This window comes from Gallinula chloropus, assembly GCF_964237585.1.
Source record: "Gallinula chloropus genome assembly, chromosome: 1".
NCBI classification, from domain to species: domain Eukaryota; kingdom Metazoa; phylum Chordata; class Aves; order Gruiformes; family Rallidae; genus Gallinula; species Gallinula chloropus.
The window spans coordinates 129,624,846-129,632,866 of record NC_140085.1 but is presented as its reverse complement, the minus strand read 5'-3'; positions in this window follow the sequence as shown (position 1 = coordinate 129,632,866).

The following is an 8,021-nucleotide window of genomic DNA, read 5'->3' as shown; positions in this document are numbered from 1 at the left end:
CTGTAGCCTCATTACATTCTATAGAAATCAGTATTTGAGTGACAGAATAAATCATACTGGGGAAAAAAATGCCTTTTAATTTTCTGGTTTATGTACTCTAACTATTCACCGAAAGGCTATTGCTTCCTATTAGAATGTAGATATATTTCCTATGACGATCTGAATTTATTCTGCTGCCCTGTAAGTCTGCCAAATGCGAGCTGCTGTAAAGTGGGATTAGAGAGACTCCTGCATTCTGTGGCGGGACACAGGCAAAGGCGACTTCTTAAAAGCAAGACGCTGAGATGACAGCACCCTAAATTCAATAAGCTGGCCACTTGTGTAGGGCAGGCTGGGTTTCCTCCTCCTTTAAGAGTCAAGGAGATAGACATCACCTCCAGGACAACTGGGCATTCAGGTGAGACAGAAGAAAACTTCTACTCCCTCCTGCAGGACGCTGTGACTGCAATGCTTGCAGTAGTCTGTGGCTAAATACCAGACCCTATTCCTGAGAAAGCACCCTGTGCATTTGCCAGGCAGATGGCGATTGCTACAGTTAGAGTGATGATTCCAGCTAGGATATTTCCACAGATGTTTGTGGGCAATGCAAAGCATGTTGTACTTTTCATGAGATTTTTCTATTACCCAGTAAAAATTGCCTTGACTGGTTGCAGGGTGATTACTGAAATACCTTTTTCAAAGGTTTTAAAGACTCAACTGCCATATTGTTCTAGGAAAAAAACCCTATCACAGAGAAATTTAATGTGGGAGCTAGAATGAGGAACATCTGTATTTAGACTGTATATTTTGAAGTAATGTCTTATTATTTTGTATAAAGTGTCTGTGCTAGTGATGGGTTGCCCATTACTAACACGTCGCTGCACATTTAACACACAGGATTTATAGCTTCCTTTGCTACCTTTTATGCCACCAGTGGGACGGCACATATTCTGCAGCATGCCTTTAATTAATTAGTCTTTATCCACCCTATTTGGGGACAGACAGAGGAACTTAATATATTATTACTAACTAATGAGAAAATTCTACTTTCTGATGATTAAATTTTCAAAAGTAATTTGAAATATAGATTGTACGTCCTTCACAGGGAGACATCATCAGATGGACTTCATTAATTAATCAGCAACATTCAGTGCATAGCATAGCTATGTAGGTGTTAGAGTTAAATAACCATATTTGAAGTTGTTTTTCAAATTTTCACAGTTTCATAGGAAGATGGACCAGGTCTTATCTTCTCTGTGATCTTACCTCCGTTTATAACCCAAACTCCATACAGAAGGAAAATGCTTTAACCTTAATGCGTGTTACTACTTCTGCACTGAACTGTTAATCTGGATCACCCAAACTGACCTTGCCTTAAGTTAGTACAGCTTATTAGACTCTGTGGATGCGTATTGTATTTGTGTGGTGGTGCTGCAAATCACATGTTGCTGCTATAATGCTGCCCTTCCCCATGCGGGAAGAAAGACAGTCAATTTCTCTCACAATTGGTTCATGGAAATAAAAAGTTATGGCATATCTTATTGCAGCAAAGTAAGTCATGTGTATCCCTTTAGAAACCTTTGTGCTAGACACAGCCAGTGGTACTGACTTTTATAGGCTCAGCTCTCTGTGTGCTCTCCTGCAGTGCAAAGATGATAGGCTAACTCTTGCACCTTCCCTCCCTCTCTCCCTTTCTTCTTTCCTTCCCTCCTTCCTTCCTTCCTCATAATTCTCTCTCCACGGGCTGAAGGTCCTGCCAGGAGCTTGTTCCATCGTGGGTCACATCATCTTCCATGTCTCCACCTGCTCCAGTGTGGGGCCTCTCCACAGTTTGTAGGTGGGGTGTCTGCTCTCCATCCTCTTCCATGGACACCTGCTCCACCATAGTCTTCTCCAAGGGCTACAGGGGACTGTCTCCTATCCCCTCTTCTTCACTGACTTTGGTGTCCACAGAATTTCTTACCCCTTTCCATTCCCTTCTCTGGCAGCAAAAAGTGGCCACTTGCGTGGGTTTTTTTCTCTTAAATATCTTATCCCAGAAGCACTATGACCATCACTGATGGGCTCGGCCTTGGTCAGAGGCAGATCTGGCCTTGAGCTCAGGTGGTGTTTACCCTGTTGGATTCAGGGGAAGCTTCTATCTGCTTCTTGCAGAACCCACCCCTGCAGCACATCCCCCCTCCACCAAATACTGAAACTTGCCACACAAACCGAAGTTTATACACTGCAGTGTTCTTTTTCATGGCCATGGTTCCATTAAGGGTAAGAGAAAACATTTTGACCTCTACTCTATTAAGGTATGTGCCCCCATGTGCCACATGCATGAAATACGGTGGTTTAACATCAACATTAGCACTCTGCATCACAGCCAAAGTACTAATTTCCCAACCTTCAGAATATCACAGTTTTGTATCATTATATAACATTCAATATAATAAGCATCGATTTTTCAATAATAGAGAGGTTTTAAACAGGTTCAGGGAGGAAATGACTGTTTGCATAGGCCACTAGATTTGTCTGAAACCATACACACCTATTTCTGGCATCTTGTTTCCATAAACAATAGATTGACAAGCTTTATGGTTTCCAGAGGATACATACAGATGTCAGAAAAATAAATTCAAACATTCCATTTTTCTATGATAAGTAGCTCCATGTAAGGTTTTTATGGTTCTAAATCAAACTCATAATTTAATTTGCTTGGTGCTTTAAATGAGTCTGAGGTTACTGTGATTAAAAAACAGGTGGAAAAGGGGAAAAACCCCAAAAGGTGAGTCTGATCATCCCTCCTGAACCACTACAATTGCTGCACATTTAACAGAAAGTTTCCCAAGTAAGACAGGGTTATTTGGTGGAAATGTTTCACTGATTTCTATTATTTCATGGAAATATTTATCTGATTTCTATTACCTACTTTGTCTTATTCCAAGCCCAAGTGACAACTATAATACAGGAATGTATTTCTTCTGGCTGTTGAGAATGGATGAGATAAGGACAGTAAGCCTGAATGTTACTCACAGAACAGAAGCCAGGTTAAAACGCATACTAGGATGAAGGATAAAGAAAAAACCATGATAGCATCACCTGTCATCATGCTTTAGTAATCATCAGTAAATAGTTTTCTCTTTCTGTTCTACTACCTGCAACTATTTTCCAGTGGAGGTGTGGACTACCGTGTAATTCTGACTGAAAAGAGAGGTCTTTTCCTTATCTTTCCTGGAGTCCTTGGAAGGGAAAGATGGATTTGTGATAGCCAGTGCACTTGATTTATACTTTTTTGATGTTGATTTTTAATGATTAAAGGAGATGACTGACTTTCTATGGAACCTCCTGGAAAGTAGGGAGAAAGTGACACAGAGTTACTGCATTTGCTGAAACTAGTCCTAAAATACCATGGACAGGGAGAGATTAGTTTATGAACTGTTGTTTGTATTCTGAGGTAGAGGCTGTGAGGTTTTTTTACCATTAAACCCTCTCATATTTCTGCTCTAACAAAATTCTGCTTTAAAAAATAATCTTATGATGAGTGTTAATCTGTTTTGGGGGGCTCACTTTAAGGAGATGATCTATGTAGATCCTTATCAGGCTTTAGCTGACTTGGTGTCCTTCACATACTTGTCTTTCCATGTTCAAAACTGCTACACTAGTTGACATTGCTAAATAAGTCTCATACTTACCGCACAGGTCTGATAGTTATAACTGATCAATGAACACTAGAAAGGACACATGCAAGGTTATGGCGTCTAATTGTAATCCATGGTTTGGGGTGATGTAGCATTGCAAGATCTACGAGTGCTTGAAAGAACTGTGCTCACACAAAACAGAGCAAGTTTTTCAAATTCTGTTAGAAAGGCAAGGGTTTTAGTAGGAAACTATAATTGTAGAAGTCCCCTCCCTTTTTTTTTTTTTTTTTGAGAAAGGTTGGCTCTGTGCATCTCCTTACAAAGAACTCATGGTGTGTTCTGAGAATGGCCTCAGAGAGAAGGTCTCTTGTTTTCTTCTTTGCCTCTTCATATGCCAAAACTGAAAGATTTGGGACAGAGTAAGGATAATGACTACATATTGCCATGCTTGTGGTAGACCAACAGTCCAGAAATGAAGCACTCTCTGTGAAATTCAAAAAAGGCATTTAGAAAAAGATACTAACCAACATCTTACATATACATAGAAATGTTCCATAGAGCAAACCTGACTATGCATCATCTGCTTTTAATTTTTGGACAAAACTCTCAGTACTGCCTTGTATTCCTAAAACCAGGCCCTCTGAGAGTTTATTTATAAAAGCAAATAAAACTAACTTTTGGTGTACAAGATCCTCTCCTTTACTAATTATTTGTAGGCTGAAACACAGCCTTTCTACAGAGACTAAAAATGGGTCTTCTCCCCATGCGTCAAAATGAGCTGCAGTGTTACCCACAATAAGGTTTCTGATGACACCATCTTTGGCATGCTGGTATATCACTCATTTAACAAAGGCACAGCTTACTTCTGGTGAATTTATTGCCTTACAATACATTCACTTCTGGCACCACCTTCATCTGAGTTATATCTGTGGAGAAACCTCTACAGGTCCCACTTACTTGCTATCTAACATGTTTCTGAGCCTAAAACAGACACAACCAAAGTTGGAAACTGTAGCTTAGCGTTAAGGGAAAATATTGCCTAAGAACTTTCTAAAAGCTGACAGTGATGAACTAGAATGGTGTTTGTCATCCTGTCTTGTGCAGTATTGATTGACTCAGTAACAGATACTAGACCTGCACGAGTTGTTTAGCGTAAACATATAAGTTGGAAGAAGCTATAAGCCTGAGTCCGAGGCCTCTTACAAGCATGCCAAGGTTGAGTTGATGACAGTAATAAAAATTTTGGCATTTTCCACTCCTCTTTTAAACAATACCTTTATTATAAACATTTTACATAATACATAACACAAAAATAGTTTGTAGCTTTTGTCTCTAGTACTTAGCAGTGGTGATACTCCAAGAGAAACCGATGAATATTTGGTCTCCTAGTAGGAAGAAGGCTGCTTTCAGAACATACTTTGTACTTTTTCTATTTTTTTTCTTTTTCTTGTATTATTTCATTCACTGGATGCATGTTTTGCATGATTCCCAAACTAAGGAATGATTTGCATTTTGTATTGTCTCTTTCTCTGGAGTTTAGGGTGCTTGTGCTAGAGTTTGATGTACTAAGCATTTCCAGGAATAAAGAGACAAAAGCAGAACTGATGCAACAGTTGGTATGCTAAAAGACACTATCCAGGAGGTAATTCAGACCTCGAATGCATTAAAATTGAGAGCTTTCCAAATGAGAGGTTAAAAAACCCTCAATCCATATTCAGTGCGTAAATTGATGTAAATTAATACAGTACTTTAATGAGGTGATAAAAAGTTGCATTAAGAAATAGAGTTTGGCTGCTGTTCTTATGGGAGTTGTGTAAGAAATGTCTATAGAGGCAACACAGGATGTGTGAAGATGATAGACCACAATCAGAGGACAAGAAAAAAGCATATCTGACCAATGAATATACAAGTATTGTAGAACTCACTGTGAGTGCAATCAGTATTTGAAAATGCCATTTAATACTCTAAGTAAATACTAAATTAGCTTTGCATTAGGTGCTGATACAGGAGATGGGCTGTTATCTTCTCTCAAAAATCTCCTGCAATGTACTACTGAACATTTCTTAAGCATTTGTGAGTTTTTGCTGTGGATGGATGGATAAACTGAATTTGTGCTAAGGCTTTGAAAGTTTATTCTGACCTATAAAGCATACTCTGAAAAGGAATGTTATAATAGATTTGAAGCAGCTGCTGAGGGATGAGGAGGAAAATGAGGGTTTCCCTTTTTCCCCAGTCTTGTATTCAGGCTGCAAACTGTCCTGACAAGCTAAGGACATTAGTAGGATTGTACCACAATGTTTACAAAGCTAACTACTCTTCAGCACCCTAAGCTATAGCATACTTATCCCAAAAGAGGTATTGCAAAGTGTAAAGGATTATGTGAAGGTACAGCACAACAAATGGATATTGTTCAGACTATATTGCTGTCTGTTGGAGAGAAACCAGAGTTGGTGTTTTCTGATATAATGGCTGCAAGGAAAGGAAGCAAAACCATGCAGAGATGTTCAGAGATCTGTACATGGGTGTTCTTGCCAGTGGCTCCCATCTGGACCTATGGAAAGATACTGAGGCCATAACATCAAGAATCATGGCTAAAGCTGAGAAATTTTGAGAGCTGGACTAGTTTTCACCTCCTTGTTGTAATTTCCTGAAGATGGCATTTCGGCAGCGTGTGGAATAATCACCCAAAGTCACGAGCTGTTGGCCACAACCGAAAGGAGAGCTTACACTGTGAAGCTACAGAGATTTGAAGGTGCTACATGCATATTTTACAAGCCACTAGATGACTATATGCTAATAAAGCCATCAAAATGCTATTATTGCTATTGTTGTTACGTGTAGAGACCACATAACGTGCCAGGTAGCTGCTGCTAAAGAGCAGTATAACTTTCAGAAAGATTATGCCTCGAAGGTACATTTAACAGCGATGCAGTGTATTACATCCCCAAAAATAAAACAGGCAAGAACAAAATAAAGGGAAATAGAGCAGGATGCGATTGCTGCGTAGGAAATGCCCTGCAGAACAAGGGCTTGTATGATGTCAACCTTTCCCGATGCAAACTTTATTTCTGGAAGTGATCTCTCCCAGGAAGCAGAACAGTGCAAAGCATCTGAGGCTGGGGGGTGGGAGGTGAAAGTGAGAGTCTCGGCGGTGCTTTGCAGGATCAAAGCTCAGTCTTGTAACAGTATTGTGGGCTGCGGCGTCTCAGATCGCTGCTGGGGACTACTGTCACATTGCTGTACAGGGTGCCGCTGCTGGGGAGGTGAGGTGACGGGGATGAAATCCTTCCATTTAATAAGCTTGTTTGATATCAGCAGTTATCAGCTGCCCACTGTCTGTGAAGTATTTCCTCTATTTCAGCAGCTGGGGTGGTGTTTTCCCGGCTTGCTGCAGTGCAATGATTAGATTGCTGTTTCTAGCCAGCTCGAACCGAGATGCTGCAGGCTGAATGATAACTATGGCAGACAGAAAGGGTTATTCCTAAAGTGCTCCTGAGAGCCTCATTGATTTATTTATTTATTTCTCCCAACCCCCTCCCCAGTGCTGACTTTATAGCGGGTGCAGCACTCTAGGTCAAGCCACATTAGCCCTCGTGCCAACCTTCTAAAAGATTCAGATTTATGAATTCAATTATGGGAGTTTATAGCCTGTTTAGCTTTGTTGTTGATGTTATTATTCTTATTTATTTCTGTCTGTGTTCTTCTGCACTCCAACCCATTTCAGGGTAATTAGGGAGGTTTCATTTGATAACGTTTAGGCTGAGCAAGATGACAACAGGACTGCAACAGAAATCTTCCCTTCTGTCCTTCCCCCATCTGACAGCTGTTGATGTGAGTGTATGGTTCCTGCATGTCTTGGTATCTTTACTTCTTTGTGGCTTTGACTGCATTATGTAACTTTTTTTTCTGTATTTTTTCCAAATAATCTGGACACTCAGCAGTAGAGAAAGCATTTGTTTTATCTATCGGCAAAAGAGATCTCATCAGAAACAAGCTAAGAACCTCTACAGTCATTCTTTTAAAACACTGCTGTTTCTTTTCTCTGTCCAAACTCATAATTTCATGGCTTAGGGCTGACTCATGATTTTCCCTCACTTGGGAATGGTGAGAGAGACCATATCTGTCCAAAGGGCAGAGAAACAGATAATCAGATCTGTGATGTGTGCAGAAAAAATCTGCAACATTTAAGATCTTCAGCAAAATAACCCAGAAGTCCAACTAAGTTACAGTAAGCAAATTATCTTGGAACAAATTATCGGATATCTAATTGAATTTACTACCATGGCTCCCATCAGTCATGTGTGCTGAAGACTACCTGTTGTGTGTTCTGTGCTCGAAAACAATTACAGCTGGTGATTAATTGTCAGACATAAAGCAGCTGAAAGAATGTATATTGAAGCATGTTATAGGCAATATAGC